The following is a 26948-nucleotide window of genomic DNA, read 5'->3' as shown; positions in this document are numbered from 1 at the left end:
ACACAGCTGTGTAGTTTGAATTTTTCAGAATGCATAAAACGTTGGCAGCTGCAGACAGGAGCAGCAGCCCCGTTAACTCTGCTGTCTCCAATAGGTGCTGCCCCAGAAGGAGAGGTTCCACCTTTGTGCTTTCAGGGAGGATGAGGAAGAGGTGCCCTTGCAGCCAGCATGCTGCCTGACCTCTGTGATGCCCTTGGATGAAGTGGAAAGTCAGATATTGCTATCAGTAAAGCTAGATATCTGTGTGTCCTTTTAAATAAATAGTGTTTGGATCTTATTTCTTTCAATATAGGAGAGATTTGAACAGGCAGCAGTCTCCTTGCTGTGCTTTTAATAACAAGTGTTCAACCTAGAAATGTTCCTTGGCTTTTCCCCTCACTTTCTCAAGTCTTCAGCTTCTGGGACTGCTCTGGCTGCTTTTCAGGCTGTTCTGGACCTTCTCTGTGAAGCTTTGAAGCTTCCATTCCATTTGATATTGGGCACGTGCTGCTTGCATGTGCCTGTCCTCTGGGTAGAGGATGCTGTGAGTTCAGCTTCTTGGCTCTAGGGACAAATAATCTCCTTTATTTATCCTAAATGAAGTGTAACCACCGTACCCATCTGTTCATTGAGGTGGAACCCAAAGCGTATGCAGAAGACAACCTTGCCTGCTGCCAAGGAACGGTGGTAGATTTTGTATGCATTCAGAGTGACAGGATTTCATACAGTAGATCTCTTTTGCTCAGCTTTGGTTAGGTTCATCTGATGGCAACATATGGTCAGAATGGTTGAGCTTGGCAAGAAAGATGTTTTCCTTCCTATGAAACTTAATTTTATTAAAGTGTGAAAGAACATTAAGCCTGGCATTTTGCGGAATTACTTGAGGGAATTGAAGCTGGTTGTTCCCAGTGTAGCATTCTATAAAATACACAAAGACCAGAAGGAAGGAATGATTCACTTCTCAACTGTCAGCTGTGGTGCAGGAATGAGGTGAAGCTGGATTCGTGATTTGAAAATCTGTTCATCAGCACTGGAACTTGTCAAAACATAATTTCAGCTTGTTAATTTTAGTGAGCTCCTGAGTCAAAAGTAAATCATAAGGATTTGTGGAAGGAGAGCAAAACAGTGTTTTACAAGGAGTGCTTTTTTAAGCTTAATTTTTTTTTCTTTTTCTTTTTTTTGCAGGGAAGATTTCATAAAACTTCTTCCTGTTGTAAAGTTAATGTGATCTTGCTCCAGTAACACCTGCCTGATTGCAGAATTTGAGGTTTAATCAGGCACCATCAAATTCTGTTTTCAAATGTGGAGCTTAAACAGTCTTCTAGGCTTAAGTTAACCTGCTCACTTTCATCTCAGCGCGCATAAAGCAGCAGGTAATCATTGTGTGCTTTATTTCTCTCATTAACATTAATAGGTTAGCATTACAGCTTCTGCCAGACCACAAATAATTAAGGGGTACTTTAAGTATGACTTTAAAAGAATTTCCAATGGTATGCAGTTAGCTAATGAATATCTTGAAGCAGGGACCAGGGAGATGACTTAAGTCCAGATCAGCTGAAAGTTAAACATAAAGCCTGTTCGAGTTTCTTGGTTAATTTTATCCATAAAACCAACTGCCTATTCTTCATGGGTGTTAACCTGATCATGCTCATGTTTTAAGGTTTAAAGGAAGAAAAAAAAAAGTAGAAGATTTAAACCTGAGAAGGGAATAATGAATGAGCCTTTCTGCTGTAATTAAGCAGGCTGATTAAACAGACAGCGGGCTGATTCAGGCACTGCTGCTCAATGTATACCTGGTCGTGTCCAATCACTGCTGTTGGATGGGGTTAACTGGCTGCATCCTGAACAAGACTAACAGAGACTCTGTGATGTGACAGGTGGACCTGAGTGAGAGCAGGAAATGGAGTGGTTTGGGAGGGAGGTACCTGGGGGAAGGAGCCCTCCTGTAGTGTTATCTGCTGAGATGTGTCCATGCCTAGTAATATGTGCAATAATGCACATACTGCATTAGTTGTGCAAATTACTGGAGAATCTCAGGATGGAAGAGACTCTATGGCTATCAGCTGCTTAAAGGTAGTTCTGCTGGAGTAGAACAGCTGAGCTTTGGGTGGTTTGGGTCGTTCTTGGGCAGCGCGGGGTGTCTTCCTGCCTTCTTCAGTACTGCAGGAAACATCCACAAGTCCAGCTGATCTGGAGGAGAAGCAGGAATGGAGGGATGTGTGGGTGGTGGCACAGAAGTTGCTGGCTGGGAGAAGGGCTGTTGCCCTCAGTGTTCTGAGTGGATCTCAGCAGAGCAAGGGCTGTTTGTCAGGGTTGGAGAGAGGATTTGCTGTAATTGAGCTGTGAGATGAGAGGGCCCCAGGAGGGAGCTGCTGAGGAGGAAAGGTTGTTCGATAAATGTTATGCAGAAACGATCTGCACGCCTGAGATACAGCCTGGCTGGGAGGATCTCAGGTGGTTTGTTAAAAGCCTGTTGGATGAGCATAGAGATGAAGAGAAGATGGGGAGAGGCGGCAGGGGAGGGGAGCACACCTGAGCCTGGGAGAGGGAAGACAGCTCATCCTCCCCTGCCCTGCTTTCCACCCCTGATTAAACTTTACTCACTTTAAAGAGCAGATGCTTCCTGGAAGAACTTCTGTTAGTGGAACCGTTCGTGTTGGATGTTTCTGGTGCTTCTTTTACTGAAATGGAACTTTGCTGTGATTTCCCGTCTCAAACTCCAGATAGGAATTATAGAATCGTGGAATCACTAAGGTTGGAAAAGCCTATGGAGATCATCTAGTCCATCCATCAGCCCATCCCCACCGTGCCCACTAAATATAGGAGCAGTTGAGTTTATTCACTGCTTTCCTATTAATTTACCCTGTGTCATATCCATTCAGTTGATATTTGGCAAGATCTTCAGTCATATGATCCATCAAATAAATGCTCTTTAGTTCAGATAAAGAGCTGCTGTAGTAATTGGGGGGGATGTATTTCCCTTTTTCACTGCATCTTTTTTGCTGGTGTTAAGAACAGTGTTAAATAAGCAACAGTTTGAGGAGGGGAAAGACAAAACCCAAAAGCATTCAGGTAGATGAGGACAGTAAGCAACAGGCAGCAGTGGGAATGGCCCCAGTGCGGCCAGGAAGGAAGGTGATCATTCATCACTCTCCCAGTTTGTTAGAAAGATGTTTGAGGAAATTAAAGTGCAGTGCAAAAGTGCTTGGGGTTCTTGTCCCTGCCCATGCATATGTTTGTGCTTTATTTGCAATTACTCTGATATTATGTATGTTTGGCTGGTAGCAAGCACGTGAAATCTAATATCTGGCTCAGACTGTGCCTCTTTTATTTATAAACAGCTTTTCTTTTGCGTTACGCTGATGGAGCGTGATACAGAGACATCTTGCAATAGTCTATTTTGGTATAAGGTGCCAAAGGAAAAAGAAAAAAGAAAAAAAAAAAGAAACATTGATGCGATTAAACAACTGAGATGTGCTGACTGACAGAGTGCACAGGAGGAGAAGCGTTGCTGGGATCCAACCGGTGCTCAGGGATGTGCTGGTGTCCCAAACTGGGAGGGACGTAGGGGTAGCAAACAGGTTTGTAGTGTGCTCAGACTGCTGGTCTGGGTGCTGGGCTCCCTGCTGAACCTTCCCCATAGACACACACAGCTTTCTGTCTTCTCCCACCTTCCTTTTTCTTCCTCAGCATCTCTTTTGGCTCTCAGCTATATGGATTTCAGCAAGTTCTTGCTGCTTTCAGTGGAGATCTTACCAAATAAAACCAAAGCACTGCTGCTACTCCTGGCCTACCTCAATGTCCTTCATTTAAATTCCCAGCCCACTGTTTGTGCTTTAGAGGCAGCTTATACTGGGGCTTTGACAACTTTCGAGTATTAAATGGGCTTTGATTTGAAGTCTGAATTCAACATAATACAGCTATGGCTTTTGGAAAGTCACAGTTGATTATTTCTTATTCTTCTGTAGGTGGCAGAAAGGCCTTAAATATTTTCATGTTTTATTTGGAGGAGAAATAAAAAATGAATTGAGACCTGTCCAAGCAAGCTGTCCCCCCTTTCCCCCATTTTTCCTCCTTAGATTAGTAGAACAGGCTGGAACTTTTAGTGATACATAATCAAGTTGCAAACTGGTATTCTGACCGCAAAGGCGTAATCCTCTGCAGGGATTATGGTGTGCTTTGCATAGTGCCCATCTGAGGATTCAGTGATTCAGTGGGTGCTTCAGCCTTGCTGGTATCTGTAGCACTATAGGAAAGGCTCGTGAAAGGGGGATTTTAGCAATGTCTTTGCAATAGCAGGGAGGGAAGCGGGGTGCAAGCCTGGGAGAACAAGGAACACCACTCATTGCCCGGAAAGACATGCTTGTAGTAGCACAGTGACAAAAACGTGCTGCCTCTTGGGTTAGGAGTCCTGTAACTCGTATGGATTGAGTTCACCCCAAAAAGGAAGAGCAGGATGAATTAATTGTTGTGGGCTACTGAAGATGCACAGCTTCTGGAGCCAACTCAGGTGGTTCTCACTTGATTTTCCCCCTGATATTGTACAGATTTGGGAGCAGGGTGAGTTTAGAATAGAAATGCCCGAGATTAGCATCCTGCAAAGGAGTGAGGTAGTTATCCTCCTGTCATCCTGTGCAGCCCTCTCCTCGATGGCTTGAGCAGTGCTGGTTCTCCATAGCCTCCTGCTGTGTCCTTCTGCTAAGCCGTGTCCCCATCTCACTGCATGCCCCAGCACGAGTAGGTGCACCAAAAAAAAAAAGTAGAACAAAAAAGTGTGTTTGTGTCATCCTTCATCAGCTCCCCAAATGCACTGCTCACTATAGGAGCACGGATGGCAGTGCCTGCCCTGTTGCGTTGTGCAGGCTACATGTGCCAGGGATGCTCTGGGCTGGGAGACACAGCTGTTGTGTTGTGGCCCCATTAAATTGCCAGGCGCATTGGTACAGCGATGTGAGCCATGTGATAGCATCTTCACATCTGCCAGGTCAGAACGAAGACCTGTCCAGCCCCTGGCCCGTCCCCAGCAGCAGATGCTCAGGGAGAAGTATGAGAAAGAATCCAAATCTATTCCCTCGTAGACTTTATTGAAGCTGACAACCCAATGTAAACTCTCAGGCGCTGCTAGTGTCTCTTTATATGTATTTGGCAATGCTTACAGTGGCCAGAACTGCTGGATTTTCATTACTGGGACTCAAGATGTTTTAGCAACGAACTGTATGCACATGCCTTCCTAGGCCAGCTCTCTGCAGTTGTTTATAAGCAGCTGTCTGTGTTGCAGTAAACCAATCGGGACTTGCCATTAAATCTTAATTAGTTAACAAATGGTAATGTATTTGCATGATCTCTGCTCAGTCTCATTTATGTGGAGTGGGAGATAGCTGTGTTGGCTGAAAGGATTGGATGTGCCTGAGCGGAGGGGAGGAGGGACAACGTGCTGCTGATGCTGGGAGCGTTTCTGTACAAGAGAAGTGCTCCTTTGCCCTGCCGTGCATGTGCTGGAGGAGGCCCGGCTGTTCCCCGTGACTGGGGAAGGATGTTAAATCATCGTTCTGTCCAGTGAAGGCGCTGGGTGAGCGTAAAGGCTAAATAAGTGTAAAAGATTTAAGCATTTCTAATTCATGGTGCAGCGCTCACAGGAGAATGCGCTCGCCAAGACCTGCAGCATCTTTTCCTACTGAATGAGCGGGTTAATGATGGCAAATTCGGGTGTGCTGGGGACGTGTGTGAGGTCATTTCTTGTGGTTGGCTGTAGGAAATATTTCAGCTGCAAAAAGCCACCATTTCCTTGCGGCTGCTTTGGGTTCTGCTTCTACAGTTGAGAGAGCACAGTTTTTTTTGTTTTTTTTTTCCTGGGATAGTTTTGGAAAATATTTAATTAAGCAGCTCTAATGAGAGGCCATTATAACTGCAAACAGAATTATTGTTATCATCATTTCAGCTGTTAACATTTTAAGGGCAGTTGTTCACAAACTGTTCAGTAATTAGGGCCCAATTCGCTGTGGAAGAATTGCAGTTGTGCTGCAGCAGCAAGCATGATGTGGGAAGCAGCAAGCGTGCAGGGGAAGGAGGTGGCTTCCTTGGTGGATGAGGTGATCTTAGCAGTCTTTTCCATCCATAATCCTTCTATGATTCCTATGATGAGCAGTAGGTGCATGGACCTCTTGCTTTTCTCTAATATCATCTCCCTCCAGTGCAGGTAGAAGACTTTGGGTCATAGTCATTGTGTGGGTTCCTCCAGCCTGTGAATGATGCTTTAGCATTTGCCATAAGATGAGGGGTATGCACCTTTTTTACTTGTGCTGAACAACAGCCAGAGGTTTGGGGTAGAGCTGTAGAAAGTTGTTCTTGTGGCACCGCTGTGATGCTGGAGGTCTGTGGCACTTCTGTGAACACAGCAATGGCGGTGCATTAAGGGCCAGGTGGGCCTTCTGAGCTCCAGGAAATTAAACAGTACAAGGATGGGAAGAGCACAAATTGCCTTTCTGTTCTTGGTAAGAAGCAGCACCTTACACAGCTTGATGCATTGCAAGACATTCCTTAACTAGAAACAATTTGCAACTCTGCAGGGCTGTTCAGCTGTAGCTATAGTTAGAGCTGCAGCTATAGATAGCATTAAATTTATTTAAGTGCTTATAAAGTGAAACTTAGCATTTCCTCCAGGACTTCTTTTAGAGCAAGTATGTTTGAATTGCTCAGCACTTTCCGAGCCTCGTGTCTGTGCACTTTCACACTGAGCTCATGCCTTTTGCTCTCCATGTTCCTGCTCTGCGTTCAGAACACCACCACCCTCTCCATGCTGTTTCATCCTGGGGTCCTTGGTGCAAAAAAGGTGGCATTTTGGGGAGGATTTGGACCTCATTTCCTCAGTGAAGCAACTCCTATTAAATCATGTGCACTCTCCCTGCCTCAGCTTGTCGCCTTCCCCGTAGGAGCTAGATGATGATTGGTATGTTTTCCTACTTGCTCTCTTTGAATAAGCTGCAGTGCTTCACAGCAAGCTGGGAGATGTGTGGGACTCCTACAGATGTCCCGGGCCCTTCATGGGTGTGTGGTGAACCAGGCATAAGTGGTTTTGTATCAACGCTCCTGCGGTGCTGTAAGGGATAAGCCACGATTTGTGATGCTGGAGAAGCTGGTGCTCGTTTTTCTCCCATCCTAAGCAGTCTGCTAGCAAAGGAATTTATGATAACAAAAATATTTTTTGTGCAAAGTGCAGTAACATAGAGCAATAAAGCCCTGTAATTGCTGCAGGAATATTCCATGTTAAACCAAACTATCAATTATAGTTTGCAGAGAGGTTTGAGAGACGCAAAAGGTGGTGCTTTCACGTGGAAAAAAATATTCATTATCTTCTCTCAAACACACCTTAATTGCCAACATCGAAGTTATTAATTAAGCAATAAATCTTGTAAAACTGGATTGGCTCATCCCATGCTTTTGGAGAAGGGTATGTGAGAGTGTGAGCCTTCTGGATCTCAGCAAGAGAGCTGCTGAGGTGAATCTATTCCTTTCTATAGGGGCTGATTCCAAGGAGTTGATTTAATGAGAGATGTGGTGGGTTGGGGGTGCAGCCTACTTGTTTTAGCAACAAAGCTGTGACAGAAACAGCAACCTCTTGGGTTCACTGCAAGAGTTTGAGGTTGGCATCGCTGCCATGAGGGTTCCCTGGCCTTGGGGCTCAGTTCCAGCTGCACCAAAATGCTGTTTGGAAACAGCCCTAGCAGATGTTGTTGGCAAGGGGAGGCACAGAAGGAGTGGGAATTCTGTTTTGCGTGTTTGTTTCCCATTATTTCTGGTGGGGTTTTTGTTTTGTTTTTGTTTTGTTTTTCCTTGGGGGAGATTCTCCCTCTCCCCTCCTCCCCCTTTCCCCTTCCTTTTTTTTTTTTTTTTGTTGAAGCTGTGTTTTTCACACTATAGGTATCCTTCTACAGTGCACTGGTGCTCATGTCTACGTATGTTTTCTTCAGAGGTGTCTTGTTTTGATGCTAGCAAAAGAGCATGGATAAAACTCAATTTTAAAACTACAAGTTTAGACCTGGAAATTTAATTTCTTCAACTTCTGGTAATTCAGTTCTTGCTGAAAAATGGCTTTTTTGTATAATGTGGTTGGTCAGCATCATACCTTGCATCATACCAGCACAGGGAGAATCTCAGATCAGTTCTGTTGTGTATCAGATGCTCCTTGTTTTCTTTCTGTTTTCCTCTCCTGCTATTTGTTGTATAGCTCTGGAACTCCCTGCAATTCATGCTGAAAAGCTGTCACAGCGAATGGCCCTCACCGTTCCATGTGAAGCTTCAGCACACAGCTGTACTGGCAGTGTGCTTAACGCCCTTATTGTGCTTGACCCTCATTTTGCCCAGGTGTGGGCTCATCAAAGAAGGATGAAGGTCTTTATTCTGCTCTATGACTGTAGAGAATGGCATTACCCTCCATTTCACACTAGCTATGGAGGAAACTATGCCTTGGAAGTATTTGTCTCATCAATTTGCAAAGACATCTTTATTGCCCTTGGTGGGTCATAAAGGCTGCTTTCCGAGAGGGATGTTTACTGTAAAAGCTAATGAAGACATCATTGCTTTCTGTGGCATCTTGTAGCTTGTTCTCCAGAAAGAGTGATTGACTCTTTGGTTATGGCTGTATTTTAACTTGTGCGAGGTGTGTGTTTATGAATTCTTTATCAGGTTGTTAATGGTGGAGCTGAGGGAGCAGATGAAGAGATCGTTGTCAGAACGGTGCTTTGCAGCTTGCAGGAGGATACCTGGCTCCGTTTGCTATCAACAAGCAGATGCTACTGTGTGTATCATTTAAATTCAGCGTTTCGTAATTATTATTTTTTAAGATTCCCCTTCCCTCGTCTTGGCGCAAGTAGGAAGAGCGTTCCCAATTACGCTTTTTATGACTATAGATTTTCCACTTCACATTCTCAAGAGCGTGGAAACATGATTAATGCAAAAGATTGTCAAACAGCATTAATCACTGTTGATTTCTCATTGATTCCTGCCCTCCCCTTCTCCCGGGGATCCACGTGTTTGCACTGCCTGACTTCTGTGCAGTGAATAAATCCCTTTGCCTCTGTCGGTGCCCTCCGGCCCTGCGGTTCAGGGAGCACGGTAAGAGCTGCTCACCTGGGAACGAGGAGCTTTAGTCACAGCAGAGAGTGAGAATGGGAGGAGAGGAGCGATGCTGTGCTTGATGAAGCTTCGCTGCTGCACGTGCTGAACTGCGGACGCAAAACATGTGGTTTTACATCTAATGTGTATTTTCAGCCAAGGTGGCCTTTGTGAGACATAAATGACATAAGGTGAACAAACTGCTTATTAAGGTAAGACAATGAAGGCCCAATTTTAAAAGGTTAAGATGTACTAGAAAGTATCCGTGCATCCTCCAAGTCATTAATGCTATACGGAATGCACAGCGTGTGGTATTTTGAAAGGCCACTGTAACCTTTTCAAGCATGAAGCATGCTAAAAGGAATCTATTTCCTTACTGCTTTGAAAAAGGAAATCGTTCTTAAAAAGTCTGGTTTCTGTTTGTTTAAAAGGAAACCTTATCTTGGAGTGTAAAAAGAGAGGGAGGATCCTTACAGTGAGCGGCGAGCTGCCTGCTGCAAGGGAACGAGCCTGGAAGTATACAGGAGATGTGAAATTTTGCTTTTTAAAGAGAAAAATGTTCTCACTGCTTCGTTTTCTCCCCTCAGATCCCTAGCTGAATTTTAAGCTTGGCACAAGCTTGTTTTTGTCTCCGTTCAGAACTATGAAGTGCTGCTGGTGGTGGGCTGGTGGGCAATACGATGGGTAAAGCACCACGCAAATCCCATCTTAGTGATGTGCTGCTACTTATGGATTCTTTGGAGGGGGTGTTGCTCACCTTCCTGCCTTCCATTTGCAATTGCATTTGAACGGAGAGTGTCATGAGGAGCTCAGAAGCCTGCTGGGACTCGAAGCACCAAGCTGCCTGTTGCTGAAGCCCACTTGCTTGTTGGGTGTCAGGCTGAAGCAGCTGGGCTGCGCAGCAGGCACCTTGCTTTTGCTGCTGAGGTCTTTGGAAAACAAATTGATGTTAAACAAATGCAAGTTTTGACTTAAGCCCGCAGGGAGGAGAGTGAGCCATCTTTCCATAAGCTTAATATTAGCACTGTGAAAGAACAACGTAATTGCTACTTGTAGTCTGTCCTTGGCATCTGTTGGCTAAATGGCTTCTTCGGATACATGCTGCATCTCCTGCTTCACTTAATGCAGCTAAGCTCCTGATTGCAAGATGCTTTTTCCTCATGACTGTTCAGCCGTTGTCTCCTGCAGCGTCAGTGGAATTAAGGAGCATCAAGAGCAGGGTTGTGCAGCCAGTGCTGCTGCTTCTGCCCATGAATCTCGAAGGCAAACTGCTCCGGAAAGCAGAGGTTTTGTGTCCCTTCTGAACACGCGGAAAGAGATTCCTTATGTTGAGATGATCTCACTGAGTGGGTGTCTTAAGAACTGAGTGAATGATGTGCAATGTGCTGGGGTTTGCTGCATGTGGCATGGGAGGGGCTGCTTGCTTTGCTGGAGGGGAGAGGGAAATTGTGTTCATCCAGGGTTTTTGAGCTCGGAGTTCAATTTGCAGGCGAGGCTCTGCAGGCTGGCAACCAGGCAGCTGTCACCCCCGTCTCTCCTTGCGGAGTTACAGCTCCACCACCCATCTCTAGTTCTCGTTTTCCTGAAAGCCAATCGCGGTTCCGGTGACCTATCTGGGACTCCTGAGGGACTGTTCGTGGTGCGACATGTTCAGAGATCAGCTCATAGGAGGACACGCGAGGCAGGGGAGAAGCAGGGCTGCTGGCAGCTTCCCAGCTCGCTATCAGCCTTGGCTGAGGCTTGCAGGCATCGAGTTGCACTCCTGTGTGGAGGAACAGTGGTTTAATGCTTGATAGCGATCAGATCGGGAGGAGAGCAGAGCACCAGGCATCCGACAGGTTGTCAAACCTGTCACTTCCCAGCCTTTTCTTCCCCTTGACAAGGTTAGCCGCTGACTGACAAGGATACACTTTGCCAGAATGGCAGCGGAGCCTTTAGAAGGAGGAAAAACGCTTTCAGAAAATCCGTTTGGCTGCTTTCTGTATATCGCAGCATCTCCGGGCAAAGCAGCGTTCTCAGGGGTGTCTTTGCAATGACTTTGTGAAGTTGCTGGAGGAGCAGCAAGGCACAGCATCTCCTCCCCAGGCTCAGCTGCTTGTGGAGCGAGGTATAAGTGGGACAGGAGCAGTGCTGCTGATTTGCAGTGGGCGCTCCTGCTTTGGGACTGGGCGTACCCAGCCGTGTAAATACACCCTTGGTGACACTGGTGTTAGAGGTGATGAAGCTTTGGGGAAGATGGATTTGTCTGCACGAGGAAGATGGATTTGTCTCCTGACACCTCACTGCCCACCCTTGCTTCTCATTTCTTCTCCATTTTGTCGTCCTTTTTTTTTTTTTTTTTTTCTCCGTGGTGTTGCAGGGCTGAAGTGCCACAGTCTGCCCATCCATTTGTTGGGCAGTGTTGACTGATGAAGAAACACAAAAAAAACAGCAGAACAGCTCTAGCTAAATACTTTCCTTGCCTGTACATCCAGCATCACCTCATCCCCACGTGCCTGCAGGGCACCTCAGCTCCAGGCTTTTGTGACACAGAGTGGTGTTCAGGAATGCTTTTCCCTGTGTTGTGTGCATAACCATGTAAGTCAGTGCTTGCTGCAAAAGGAAAGTCTCTTTTCCCAACCAGTGGCCAACGTCAGTTCCGTTAATATTAATGCTGTAGGTTTCCAAAATCTCAGTGGGGTCTGCATTCACTGTAGGAGTGGAGGACATTTGTTAATCCATTTCCCATGACATACATTATACTGCCTTGGATCTGGCTTAGTTTTTGCACTTTCAGATGAAAATCGTAAAGATGATCGTCATAAGACATAAAGAAGTTAGCACGCACTCATCTATTTTAATTTTGTTTGAATGATGCCATCTGCTTTTCTGAATATGGCAGGTAGTTGGAGAAGGGGAATGTACCAGTTGGGAACTGCAGAAACAAAACAACGGTATATTTCTTATTGCTGATGGATTTTTATTCCTCCCCTCCAAACCCCCCTTTTTTTTAATGCAGCTTCACTCATGAGTGAGAAAGCAAAAATCAATGTTAGGGAGAAACAAAGGAAACAAAGAAGAAAAATGGAATTATCAAATTAGTTTGGCTAAGGTTCACAAGCGAAGAATTTGAACGGCAGGGATGCTGGTTAAATGAGAGCTGTGCATCCCTTTGCATCCTCTGTGCAGGGTCTGTTCAGTGCCCTGGATTGCTCTGAGCTCTAATTGCAGCAATGTTTTCCTCTCAGAACCAAGTGGCCAGGTATTTGCAAGGAGGTGGATGTTTGAGTGCTTTTGCAGAATGCATCAGTTGCTCACCTGTCTTTGTCCCTTGAGTGGCTGAAGGCTGCTCACCTGTATCGCTGCCCAAGGAGGCTGTGGATGCCCCATCCCTGGAGGCATTCAAGGCCAGGCTGGATGTGGCTCTGGGCAGCCTGGTTTGGTGGTTGGCGACCCTGCACATAGCAGGGGGTAGGAACTGGATGAGCATTGTGGTCCTTTTCAACCCAGGACATTCTGTGATTCTATGATCTCTGCTGTAAGAAGTGCCACTGGGGTGTTAGCTATCCCAGCAGGGAAGCACTGACCTCAGCTGTGACATACACATGTGTTCCCCTCCCCGTATGGGACAGCTGCTTAGGACTAATTGCAAGACTTGCAGTGGATGTGATTATTTTCCTGCTGAAGTATTATGATGACAGAGTAGGTGTGATATGTGGAAAGGTGTGCATTTGGGGCACGTGCTGCCCTTTGCCATGGGATCCCAAGAGCTGTAAACTGCTTTTTTGTTGGCGCTTTTATCGGCAAGGTGAGAAGCAGCTGCTGAGCTGAATGGTGCTGCACAAGTTGGCTGTTTGATATTCATCATGCTGCTGTAAGCATCTGTTGACAGGTGGGAAGAGTTCTTGGTGAGCAGACTCATTGCTTTATTGCTTACCTGGGTGTAACTGCTGCTTTGGAAGGCTGACAAGTTAGCAAAACCCACTGCTTTGCCTTGTGTGTGGAGCTGTTGTGTTTGTGGGTATGGACCGAGCTAAACTGATAAGAAAGTCATTAAGCAAGTGCTCTAGACAGGAGAACGAAGAGCTGAAGCTGAGCTATTGTCATCCTGGTCCTGCACAGGAGCACGTTATTAAAACTGCAGTTACGCATCAGCAGAAGTGGTGCTGTATGGCAGTTGCTTCGTTGTTCCTTTCCATGTCATGTTGGGAATTAAGCTTAGCTTTGCAAGATGATAGCAGTTTGACACCGGTATTAGAACCCAGCCAGGTGAAATGACTTGCTTTGGAGGCTGAGAGGGAGCTGAGCTCTGCAAGATGCTTGCTGGGAAGTTGCGTGACTTAAGCGCGTATGTTGATGGGGGGTTCGTGGGGTCTCTACTTCTCTGCGAGAGGTTACCTGTGGCTAAATTATATTTAAAAAAAAACTTAGAAAAAGAAGTAAAAAACCAAACTTCATCTTTTGACTCAATGCCATATATCTACTATATGTCTTCGGAATGTCTGAGGACAGTCTCTGACCTGCGCAAATATCAGAGGTCCGTACAGTTCCTTTAAGGTCACTTGAATAACCCCATGAAGATCAGGTTGGCATTGCCATTGACAGATCGCCTGGAGATTTGCTTACTGAAGCCTGTCTTCAGGAGCCACTGTGTCTTGGTAGAAAAGGCTGTAATAAAATTGTTCAGTTCCAAACACACCGTTCTTCATTGTGACTGGTAATCAATAACTGTCTGTGCTGGTGTCGGCTCGGGCGCTGTCTCGTGGGGACTTAACTGTACAGCGAGTCCTCTATGCTAATCTGCACCTATAAATAACGATCCAGCTTGGCTGCAGACTGCTGCCTCCTTCTTGGGGGCTGAAAGGAGGAGCCCGAGCTGTTGAGGGGCTTGCTAAGCTTGATTAATTTGGATTCTGGATCTGTTTTTTTCCTGAAAGGAGACAGGACCTCATATATTCAGCCAGACAAGCAGTGTGTTTGCAGCGTCCCAGCAGCATAGACGTCTTTGCATTCCTCAAGGCAGAATGAAACAAAAGCTGCAGTGTTTCTGGCCACTGTGCTGGAAAGATGAGTTGTGGCCAACCCATCTCGAGCGTGATGGAGCGGCTATAGGACATGTCCCTGAGTGCTGGCACCATAAAGCCACCGAGCCTGTGGCTGGAACGGCCTCAAGTGGGTGCGTGGGGTGGGCTGGGGAGAGCTTATGTGCAAGGGAGATGCAACACATGCCCATGGCAGAGCGTGGGTGAGTGCTGCTGGATCGTGATGCTTAGGAAGCAGGAGCAGAAGTGTGGAAATGTGGATGCAGCTCGGTGTCTGCCCACGCTGTTTGAGAGCACGGCTTGCAGTGTTTCTCTCCATCAGCTGGAGCTGCCTCTGCTGCTTCCCTCATTGGGGCTATGTGGGGAACCAGGCTGGGGAGGCAGTGCAAGGTAAAAAATAACTGAGAGAATGTAGCTGTGGCATGTGATACCTCTGAATGGAGTGCTTGCCAAATTGTGTCCACAGGGGTGAAGCAAGAATGCGCTTTGAGTCTTGAATGGCGAACTGTTGGGGAGAGAGAAATGAACCACAGCAGTTTTTCTGCCTTTATGCTGTTATCCGAATTGTCTTAGGATAAGGGGGAGGCTTAAGACTGGCTTTTGAGGTGTCCTGACTCAGCACAGTGCTCTGCATGGCTGTAATAGAGTGTGGGGTGATGCTCCAAAACGTGAGGTTTTGGGATCTTCCTCCCTTTGGCGTTGAGCTTCCATGCTTAAATTGCAAGCTGGCAGAAAATGCTGCCAAAATGTCATGTAGATGAAGCAGCTTCCGAAGAGCTTTAGTGCCACAACCTTTCCCAACCCCTGCAATTACATTTTAATTCAATATTTCATTGGAGTTTTCAAATAATTTTAAATTAATAGGCACCAGATTGTAGAGGGAAGAGTTGGCACCGGTCTCCGTTTTGCTTACAGTCTTCTGCACTGCAGATATGTGCTCGATACACACAGCTGGGGAGCCAGGTTTTCTCTAAGGACAGCTGAATGACTGCTGTGAGCAGTCACAAACCAAAGCCAGCCCGGGGCTGGGATGCCCAAACTGGTCCCAGTATAGGAGCTTCAGGGAGAAAGGTGTTTGGGTTTGGGGAAGGAAAGTGGAGAGGAGGAAAGCATTATTTCAGTGCCATCGTTGGTTTAGGAGAGCCAAAGCAGTTGCCCAAAAGGTCTGCCCTGGTGCTTGCTAATCCCACTGGTTTTCCAAGGAGAGCACAGTGAGGATGGGCACCTTTGTGTCAGACTGTTAAATACAGTGAGACTGCCTTGATTTAAGCCTCCGAGTTTAGATCAACAAGCAACAGCCTTTGTTTGAATAACTGACTTGAGTTTTGGTTTTCTATTTGTGTTTATTAAAGTGATTCTCATGGGCTGGCAGCCATAAAGTGTGCTGAGAGAGTTGGATGGATTTGTGTTTGTGTTAGGATTTGTATCATTCATGATATCTTAATTGCAGTTGTTTTGGTTGTGATTTTTGTACCAGATTCTCTTTAGAAGGAAACTGGGATTCATTGAGTGTGCACAAGAATAGCACTTGCAAAGCTCCAGTGCATCATAATTATCCAAAGCGTGTGAGATGCACACAAAGAATGCCATGACACCCTTTGCACTGGAACTGCTCTCCTAATGAGAAAGTGCAGAAAAAATGGGATGGATGGGCTGTTCCTGCCATGCCTCTAAGCCTGGGAGGCTGAGCAGGAGCCGTTGTGTCTTCACCAACAAGAAGAGCCCCAGAAGTTCCCTGCTTTACCTCATTCTTGTTGGTCTTCCAAGCCTGAGAGAAGGTTTTTCTCCATAAAACAGAAGCGAAAATCCTGTTTCTGGGTAACAAGTGATGAATAGATGTACCTGAAGTCTTTGGCCATTAATAAGAGTGAGAAAATGTGGTTTGAGAGTACTGTGCTCCTAGTGCTGTGGATTTCCAGCACAAATCATTACGGCATATTCTTGTCTTGCAGCCGTATTGCTTTCTCTGGGAATCCCAGTGGGAAATTGATGGCAGAGGTGTAAGTGCAGGGTTTGAGCCACTGCAAGTATTGCTAATAAATTCACCTTTCTGTCAGCTGAGGAGAAAATAAGCTGCTGTTAATGAGAATCTTTATCTATGAAAGTCAGTTAGGAGCGGAGAAACCATAGCATCGTCTGAATGTGAAAAAATAAATGAACAAGCATAAAGAAATAAAAATCCCATTCTGAGCATTTACTAAGGACAAGATTACAGGACAACAAGCCAATGTTCTTTAAGACCTAAAGATGGGCACTCTGGTCATTAGAGCAAGGAATTGGCTCTCTCTGGGCCACTCTGCTTCCTGATACAGCAGGGAAATGCATTAGCTTTATTCAAAAGGGATGCATGATTTTTTCATCCTATCTGTAAGCAGTTTCATTAACTTTTCATGATCAGTAAACAGTGAGAAAGAAACAATAATGACAGACTTATTTGAGGTCGTATTTTGTGTTTTTGTGGATATAAAAAGAGCCACAGTTATTTGTTAGCACGGATTGACGTAAATTAAGCTTGACGTTGCCAGTAGAATTAAAAAAAAAAAAAGTTAATGCGATTAGAGTGATTTAATGCTGACTTTACATGGAAACGTTCTTAATATTTAATCGAGTTAAACACAACCTCAGTCATTTTCTTTCACGACTTAATTTCCCATCCCACCGTGGCACTTGTGGGCAGCAGTGTGTGCCAGGGCACTGCCATGGGCTGTCCCACGTCTGGGCTGCCCCTCCGTGCTCTCACCTCCTGGTCCTTCTGCAGTGTGGGCAAGCAGATTTGCTCTTTGGCTGCCAATGTTAGAGCTGTCCCGTAGGATCGTGGTGATGGCTGGAACTGTCTCAGCTCCAGCTCTCTCTGAACTTTGCCTTTCCTTGCACTGAAGCTCATCCACTCCTTTATTTTTGACCCATTCACTCAATTTTCTGAGATCAAAGTCACTGAATGAGGTGTTTTGAATCAGTGCTTCAACTGCACCTCATGTTTACTACAGGCTTCTTCTCTTGGACACGGGCCCAGTTGCATTTGCATGGAGTTGGAGTTTAATTAACACAGAAGCGTGGTCTGAGTTTGGTTGTGTTTTTTGTTGTTGTTGTTGATGATGAAAAGTCTTAAGTGGGCTAGATGCATTAAAAAAAAACCCAGTATATTTAAACATTATTTGTTGATTTACTAAGCAAAGGAAAGATTGGGTTGGATGAGTTAGCGGAGTCACTTTTCAAGCAATGTGTCAAGCTATTTATTATAGCTATGTGAGGACTGTAAAATACTCATCTGTAGCTGACACCAGGGAGATCAGGGCGGCTGACAGATTTTAGGATGCCTGTAAAAATCCACTGAACTCCTGTTGGTGCTGTTTGGATCCGAGACAATATTTGAGTTTCCTGTGTCTGTGGCTTCTACTGGGTGGAGGTGCTGCTGAGCTCTTGTTTTTGGTGGCCTATCCTTGGGGTCTCTCACACAGAGGGTGGTGAAGCACTGGAACAGGTTGCCCAAGGAGGCTGTGGGTGCCCCATCCCTGGAGGCATTCAAGGCCAGGCTGGATGTGGCTCTGGGCAGCATGGGCTGCTGGTTGGTGACCTGCACATAGCAGGGGGTTGGAACTGGATGAGCATTGTGGTCCTTTTCAACCCAGGCCATTCTTTGATTCTGTGATTCTAGGATTCTCCTGTTGTGTTTGGTGGCTTCTCCGTACCTTGAAGTCTCCACCTGAAGGCCACACATCTGGTCCCTCTGATGGTTTTACTGCGGTCTGCTTGCTGATCAGGCAGAGGATTTTGTAAACCTGATTTGCCATTGGCAGCTCAAAAGCTCCCTGTTGGGAGTTGGGTTTGACGATGTGTTTTTATAACCCAAATTTAAAAAAAGTAAGCTTTATTTGCCTCCTGGAGCTGTGGCTGGAGGTGGCCCTGGGGTGTCTGTTGTGTGGGTTGGTGCTACGTGATGCAAAGCAGCCTTCTCCAGGTTGATGGCTGCTGTATGGATCCCTGGGTCCCACATCAGGGTAGGGCAGCGCTGGGTTCTGTACGCAGAGACACACCAGGACTTGGCTAGAAGGCGGCATCAGCTGCTTTAATGTCCTACCTCTGACTGAAACAACCTCCCTGTGTGGGAGATTATAAATATTGCTCTTCTCTTAAGGGAAAATCATGCACAGACAGAGACAAGCACGCATAAATAATTTACAAAGCTGTAATACACTGTAAATAACAAGCCTGCTGAATAATGAATTAACCCAACTGCTGATTCATAGGTAAATATCTCTTGTAAAGCAGATTTTTTTTATGGGTTTTTACAGCTTAGTTAATATCCCCTCGTATTTTGCTCAGGTGGAGTGTTTTGGTGGTACTGTGCCTATCTCCAGGCTGCTGCAGGCTGAGCTGTGGGACTGGGAACAGCACTACATTTGCTGTGGTCCTGGTGTTTGCTCTTCTCTGAGCAGTGGGAAGAGCTGCTCAGCAGCTCCAGTTGTTTGTCAGTGGAAGTGTTGTACTCCTAATGCAGATGATATTGAACACGTCAATTTAATTTATACCTGAAGAGATGGGTGCTTTCTCTCTCACTCCTGTTTAGCGTAGGCTGGTGGGAAAGGCATTTCTCTGCGTTGTGTTCCATCAGTTCTGGGGGCACGTTGCTTGTCAGACACGTTGTTGCTTTGTCTTATTTCTGATAGCTTAAATAATTGCTTTCATAAAAGATAACTAGATTTCTTTCATCTGGAAGTGCATTAGTTGTAAATTGCATTTTCTTTTTAAACTTAAAAGTACAGATGTCAACACTGATTTCCATTGGCAATGCACAGCGCTGCTGTTGGAGTTCTGTTTTTAAAGGTACGTCTTCAGTGCTGAAATAAAATGGTCTTAAAATGAGAGTTATTGCTTGGATGTGCACATGGAATCCAGTAGACTAGGCTGTCCCAGAAGGACGTCCTAAATTGGGTGATCTTGGGATGCTTTGCTGCAAGGAAATGGGCATGCTGCAGAATATGCAAGACTTTCATATAAAATGTAAGAATGTATTTCTCTCCTTAAGTGCTCTTGTCTTCACTTTTAGCCTGCCATGAGCATCTCACCCCATGTAGGAGAGTACGTATGGGGGTATTCCTTGCAGAGACTGCTGCTTGTTTCTATCTAGATAGCTTGGGGGGGTAGGGGGTACCTGAATTTAGCCCTATTTGCCTTTATTGTAGCTGCTCTACACAGATTTTTCTTATATCTGGTTTAAATATACACACACATACACACACGTATATATGTATATATATACACAACTAGCCCCACTAGGGACGTGTTTTGTGCAGGCTGCGGCAAAATTGATTCTGAAACAACTCAGCATTCTGGGTTCTTATCTCCTTTCTCTCCCATGCTACCCATGGACATGAAGCCCTGCCATGCTGGGTGCTGTACTTAACGAAGGAGCAGGTAATGTTCCCCACGCTCAGGAACGAGGGGAAGTGCTAATTGGCTGCACAGACAGCTCTGCCCATGTGTTGCACTTCCCTTGATTGCTCCGGGTGGCCCCGGACCCCAATTAATTTGGGAAGTTGGTGCACACGCAGCTGTTCCCTCCTTGCCCTTCTGCCAGAAATGAGCTGCTGGATTTTTAGCCTGAAAATGTCATGTAAAAAGTACCACCAAATTACTCGGGATGTAACTTGGGAAAGGAGAAGAGTGTGATCCAGCTCATAGCAAAGCACTGGTTTTTGTGTTAAGGATGTTTCTACAGTCTGGCTGGCTGGAGAACTCCACTGGAGCTCATGGAACCTTCAAGGCACACCAGCGGGAATAATTTACAATGCAGAATGCTACTTCCTTTATTTCAAAGATTAAAGAGAGCCTAATTTGGGGGAAAGAAAAGTGTGTGAAATCAGTTCTCAGATATTTGTAGCTTCTCAATACTTAAATTCCTCTTGATTAAGAGAAGATAAAAACGCTTCTGTTGCGTTCTGCTTTTTTGCCCATGAAGCATTTTCCTTTATTCTTGCGATCCTATGTAGAGGGATTTCCTGGGGGCTGAGGAAAACTTCTATTGTAAAGAAGGAGAGAAAGAATAACCAACTGTGAAGACCTTCAAATAGCTGGGGAAAAAAAAAAAAGAAGAGCAAAAGCCTTTCAAGATTTTTTTAAAACAATATTTTTTAGATAAGGATATTTATAGTTCCAGACTGAGTTTGTCCAAGAATAACGTGCTGTGAGCTCAGTTGTGCCTGGTGGGCACTGTGTGGGTACCATCACGGGATGTTCCTGGAAGGGTCTGCAGGCTGCTTTGCCCCCTCTGGCTTTGGGATGGTGTTCCTACAGAGATGGAGAGTGGAAATGAAAGAGACCAAGATTGCGAATGGAAAATCCTATTTAAAAATTTTGTTCCCACCACTCTGTAGAAATCATGATCTCCTATCTGAGCAAAGAACAGCCTTCTGTTTTCCTTTGAAAAAAATGAACTGTGAGCAACTTTTCGTAGAATGGCCTGGGTTGAAAAGGACCACAGTGATCATGTAGTTCCAACCCCCTGCTATGTGCAGGGTCACCAACCAGCAGCCCAGGCTGCCAGAGCCACATCCAGCCTGGTCTTGAATGCCTGCAGGGATGGGGCATCCACAACCTCCTTGGGCAACCTGTTCCAATGAGTCACCACCCTGTCTGTGAGAAACTTCCTCCTAATATCTAACCTGAACCCCCCGTCTCAGTTAAAACCATTCCCCCTTGTCCTATCACCCTCAAACAGCCGTTCTCCCTCCTGTTTATATGCTCTGTTCAAGTATTGGAAGGCCGCAGTGAGGTCTCCTCAGGAAGTCCAGCTGGAGTCCAGCTTTGCTGCCTGGCATTCTCAGACTGATAAAGCTGGTGAGACCCTATGGGCATCGGTTTTGTGCAGACTGAGGTCTGATGAGCATCAGTGTGCAAAGTGCTTCCTTTCCTGACAAGGAGTCAGACCATCTGCTGCCTACCTCCATCCTGGTGGAGCTCAAACCTAACTTCCTCTCTTTTTTCTGATTATGATCTGTGGTTTTCATATCTGAGGGGAGAGGAAATTCTTTTCATAGTAAATAATCTGAAGGACAGGGTAACAACCGTGCTGCTTCTACTTTTCCCAGATAATGTTGTTGAGCATCTCATAAAACCATGTATTTGAGCTTCCACTGTACAGCTAAGATAAATAGACTTACTCCTAGGTTAATTATTTTTGGTTGCATCTAACTATTGTCAGCCTGAGCCTCGTTTAGTTAATGAGACTTCTCTTGCCACCTCTGCCTGCTGTCCCTCCCAGGACTCGCCTGCCAGTGGGATGCTTTGAGCACTGAGCTGCTCGCTGAGCGGTAGGCAAATGCTGCCAGGGAAACAGGTGATGGGGTGAGAGGGTGAGCAAATCCTGTGACAGCACATGTGGCTTTGAAGGCCAGGCAGGGCTGGCTGCTTGCTGTCTCTTGCAGCACCAGGGCCTGCAGGCAGCGACTTCAAGTGACCTGTAGGAGGGGGTTCGTGTTGGCTTCTTGGGACCACAGGCAGCGTGAGCTCAAAGGCTGGACAAATTCACCTTAGGATGTGAGGCTGGAAAGATCTTTGTCCTGAGGAAGCATCGCAGCCCTTATGTTTTAAGCCAGCCTTGCTCTTCTCCTGGATCCTGCTTCAGTATGGGCAAAATGACTTTGATGTGCAGCTCTGTGGGCAAATCCAAGAATGCCAGCAGGTGAGAGGGATGGAAGGGCAGTGTGAGAGAGCACACCTCTTTGTACCACTTCTCTATGGCCCTCATTCCAGAGCTCAGTGGTTCTTTCTCCTGGTCTTGGACTATTGAAGAGCTGGGCTGGGAAGCAGCCCTGTTCTGATGGATGTGACAGAGCGTAGGAACACCCCCACGCCAGCTTTCCTCTCGGAGTTTGTTAAATTTAAGCTTCTTTAATGACCTGAAATTACAACTGACTTTAGAAGGATTAATGTGTTGTCTGGAGCCTTCTCAGCGGAGTTGTTTATCTGAAGGGAAGCAGATGCATCTTCAGAGGCTAGCAAGGCTTGAAGCCTGAAGTTGGATGCTTACGGGCAGCATGTTACTGTGGAAATGAGCTGGCCTGAAATGCATTTTGGCTAAAAACTGAGGCTGAAATGTTTATTAGAGCCGGAGGTTGTTGCAGCCTCTTGGGGAAGACAAATCCTGATCATTTCCAGGAGCATGCTAGCTTTTAGGAGTGGGATGAGGTGGTGCTGCTGCTTCCAGGCTGGTGTCCTGGCCTTGCTGCAGTGTCCTGGGGCAGAATGAGATCCGGAACCCAGTGGTTTTTAAAGGACAGGGAAGGAATTGCTCATCCCAACGGTAGGACGTTCCTCCTTGGTGTCAGGCTTTTCTTCAAGTGGAGTAGAATTGTCTGCCAGGTGATGTTTTGATAATGGCATGGCCCAGATGAAAAGCCAGTGTCTGATGTCACCCGTTTCCTTGTGCATGTGTGTTATATACGTGCATTTGTATGTGTAGTGTTTGCTCTGCGCACAATTGATGGATTTTTTGATTGCCCTTTTCCTAAAGGACAGTTTCTTCTGAATTGCTCACATGCTGTGGGTACACCTGGCTCCTCTTCTGAATCCATTGGGTCCTTTTGCCCTTGGATGTGCTTTGTCCTTGTTGGAAAACACATATTTGGTATGTGCTGGGCTAATGCCACGTCGCCTCTTATGATGGGTGCGAGAGGGAGCGAAGCAGGAAACTCATTTAATACCAAGATGGATCTGCTTTTGATTTTCCTCATTTTTACAGGGAGTTGCAAGACTTTAAAAAACCCTCTTTTTATGTTGTTCATGACTATTTTTTTCACTAATTTGACACTCAGGGATGTTGTTTTACATTTCGTTTTAGTCTCTAATCACAGAAAATTATAGCTGGCCGCACATGCTGGCTTTGCATTCTTGCATCTTGTTTATGTTCATTTGTACTAAGGGATAGCACTCACTGCGTCGGCCCAATTTATTTTTCTCCACAGCAGCAGGAATTTCCAATACTCTGGAGCTTCATTACCATGTGCAGGAAGCAAAATTCAAGGTTATCTTATTTGAACTTTATGACTTCTTGATGTGCAGTGTTTTTTTATTTATTTATCGAGGGTTTATTAAACCTTTCAAAAAAAAAAAACAAACCAAAAACAAAGCCAACGAGAACAACCTGCCCTTCAGAAGAAGTGCACGATGTGTGGTTTATTAAGAAAACTTGATTTAATATTAAAAATGTAAGGAGCTTGAATTGTGAAGATCCCAAATATTTGATTTCCACCCTGAGATGTGTGGGGAGGAGAAGAGGAGCTGTTGGAGCCGATGCTTTGACTGCAGATGTTTGTAAGTATGCAAAAAAAAAAAAAAAGCCCCCATGTTTTCAGAGAGAGATGAATGCATACATTTCTGCTAATGGTCTTCCTTGGTGGTTTTGTGTGAGATCTCATTTTAACTTCAGGATTTTACCCCATGACCTTTCCAAACCTTCCTTTACTGATGAGTAGGAAAGAAGCATTTTTTCTCCTCCCCAGCTAGATTAGAAAGTTTAATGAACTGTTGTACAGCAGCCTGATGTTTTTGGTGGCTGTTTTTTAATGATGATAAGACTACTACTTAATTCTTCACACACCCATGGTGGTCAGAACAAAATCTCAAGATGTTTCATATGAGTTTATAGTCAATTGTTTGCTTATTTTCATGGTGAAGAATCTCCACAAGGTGGATGAGAGCTGTAGCTGCTTCCTTCCATAGGAGATGGACCTCTGACACCGAACTCACCCTGCTGCAGCACACAGCATGAGAGGTTGTGTCCTTGCTGATGCCTCCTAAAGCAGAAAAGCACCTTTTGGGATGGTGTAGTAAATAGAACTCACATTACACTTTAATATAGGGGCTGAAGGATTTTACTGACCCTTTTTTCCTTCTCTTTCCATAGAGTGCAATTTAGCAAAGCCTGCTCTTTGCTTTATTCCAGCAAAAGGAAGCTTGGGGTGCTGTGGTGGTTTGCTTTGGCTGTTCAGCGCTGTGGGTTGGTGGGGGAACTGGGGTGGACTGTGAGATTTCTGCTACCTGACCCTCCCCTGGTGCAACTTAAGAACCCCTACCTCTTGTTCTACCGAAGGTGATAGAGATGGCAGCACAGGACTGCAGCGCTGTGCTCAGACAGCAGGGCACACTGGGTGGTGGCTGTGCAAGTGCTGTCCCATGCCCCTGTGCCAGGCTGCACTGCAGGAGCAGGTGAAAAGTACCCGAGGGCTTGCAAGCTTCCCTGCGTGGTGTGCTGCAGGTTCTCAGGGCTCGCAGCCTGCTCCCATTACCTCGTGCAATTCTCCATCAGTTGCAGAAGCACCAAGCTTCTCTCCTTGGTAAAATAACCAAGCATCGATAAAGGATTAGTGAGGGATTTTAATTTAGCGCAAATAATTGGATTAAGCTTGCATTTGCTTCCCGTTAGCTTTGGATGCACCGATAGGAATAGACAGGGGCTGGCTCTGTGCTGCTGTGTGGAGCTGTGTTTCAGGGCTCTGTGCCCTGCTGTGCAGGGGAGCAGTGCTGTAAGAGAAGAAGATAAACTATCAGCTTCTCATTTGTACACATAATCCATAGGGGGCTGGAGCTGACTGCCAAATTGTAGGACTCACAGCCTCGAGGGGTTCTCCTCCTTGTACCACTCCTGGGTGATAACAGATGTTTCTCTTACTCAGACTGAGGTTCTGTGGTATTCTTCTCATGCCTGCAAATGTAAATTGCAAGTTCAGTAACAAAGAAGTGCTTATATGGCATGAGGGATATTGCCTGATGCTTTGGAGAATGGGAGGAACGCAGGGGAGGGGGAGGAGGAGGGGGCTTTGCTGGCATGTTGTCCCCAAGCCGTGCATGGTTCCAGCTGGGGCTGTGCTGGGAGCCCAGGGAGGATGCAATGGGCTCTGCAGTGGTCAGTAGTGGGATGTCTCTTTGCTGGAATTGTTCCTCTTGTAAAACTCAGCTTAAATCTCCTTGGAGGGAGGTTTATGTTGCACGAGTGGCTGCTAATTTTTGCGAAGTTGCTTCAAAGAACTGCCTTGAACATTCTTATTTACAGTCAGCATTTGTCCTAGGGATAGATTTCTTACAATGGGTGCTTTGTAAAACTGCAGCGTGTGGAAGATCTTAATTTTTTTTATCTCTTTCTGATGTACCACTTCATTTGATTTTTTTTCTTTCTTATCATTCCCACTGAAGGGTTTGTGAACCGATCCCTTTATTTTCAGAAGAGAATACCAAACAAACAGTGATTAGCATGAAATGCGACTCATGGCTTCCTAAAGGATGTGCCTTAGTACCAGTAAACAGTTGTAATTGCTGTTAGATGAAAGTACAAATTGAATATATTCTCATAATAATTATAAAGAGATAGATAGTCTCAAATCTAATTGGGATTAGTACAACGTTCAGTTCTTTTTTAGTGTGTGATCTGTGTAAAAGTCAAATGTAGTTATAAATGTGTTTGTAAATGCCGATTCAAGTCAGTGCAGAAGTCAGGGATGTGAGGTTGTGCTGTGCTGGCTGCAAAGGATTGAATGTGGAGCTGTGTTACAGCTTTGGGGTGGTACCACATTATTGCGATCTCTGCACAAGACCCCCAGTGACCCAAGGCTATGGGTGAGTCTTGGAAACTCTTCTGTTTTTGCCAGAATCACATGTGAGGATGGGTAGAAGGGGGGTGTTTTTGAAACATCAGTACTTTAAATCAAAAGTATCAAAAGATATACTTAATAAAGACAACACTGACTGTAATTCATTACAGAAAATCTACATTTATATTTATGCGGCTGCACACCGTCTTGTAAGTCATTGGCTCCTCTGAGTCCAGTTATATCTGAGGGGATGTGCTGGGGTGCCCATATGGCGTGGGCGTGCTTCCTGCAGCATCTCAACCTGATGGATGGGGGTCTACCAAAGGGAAGTGGCAGCTCTGTTCACACTTAGCCTTCTAGTAGGCTGGCTTATGGCTTGCTGGGAAATGAGGGTCCCCTGGAGCTTCCCAGATGACCTGACTGTCCCCAGAGGCCTCCAGCTCCTCTCTGGACACCCATGAGTACTGCTCAGACTGGATTCTTGCATTGCCAGCCGTGGCCAGAGGCTCTGCATTCAGCTCCTTAACAGGGGAATTGTTTTAAAAGAGCCAATTTTGGAGCTGAACTTAGTAGGCTTGGATGTCATCCAAAGCTCCGCAGCAGTAATGCAGCAAAAACAACTGGTTTAAAGTACATTAAATATGCAGGTTGGCTCAGAGTTGTGAAGTCCTTGCAGACAAAGGATAGGTGAAAACTGATAGCTTGCATTGTGTGCAGTATATAGCATGGTTAATCATTTCCAAATAAACAACCAAGCGGGGAAAAATAGTGAAGCGTACCATCAAATTGCAATGTTACAGGAATGTATTCTTGGCAAGAACTCCTTCGTTTAGGAACTGGAATTGTTACTAAAATCTGAGCCTTAAAGTATCCTGAAAGAAAAAAAAGAAGCCTGTTTTACTTAAACAAAAGCAATGCATTCAGCATTTGCTAGAGGCAGATTTTGAAGAGAAAAAAACAGCCTGAAACTAGCACAGGAATCCTAATTAGTGCGTTTTCCTAACAATAGCATCGTCTTTCCGAGTGAACAGAAGAGCTCAGCTGAGGAGTTTTGAGCAGAGGGCTGTTCTGGTTTGGAGGCACAGTGCAATGAATGAGCACTCGGTCTCCCCAGGAATCCATCCGGTTGCAGTTCTTCCTTGGTAAGCACACATGAGTGCTGATTCACGTGCATGTTTAAAAATAACAGCAGTTTGGTTTAAAATGGCAGCAGGAGGATGACTTTCATCTCTATAAAGTTTTTTTTTTTTTT

General features: G+C 45.5%; 1 protein-coding gene across 1 annotated transcript in view; it reads left to right on the top strand.

The window, feature by feature from the left end:
* The window catches only part of HS6ST2 (heparan sulfate 6-O-sulfotransferase 2), a 102872-nt gene that overhangs the window by 17545 nt on the left and 58379 nt on the right, over positions 1-26948 (top strand). The gene's annotated exons all lie outside the window — the stretch shown is intronic.

This window comes from Meleagris gallopavo, chromosome 9, assembly GCF_000146605.3.
Source record: "Meleagris gallopavo isolate NT-WF06-2002-E0010 breed Aviagen turkey brand Nicholas breeding stock chromosome 9, Turkey_5.1, whole genome shotgun sequence".
NCBI lineage: Eukaryota > Metazoa > Chordata > Aves > Galliformes > Phasianidae > Meleagris > Meleagris gallopavo.
This window is presented reverse-complemented; position numbering and strand designations above follow the sequence as displayed.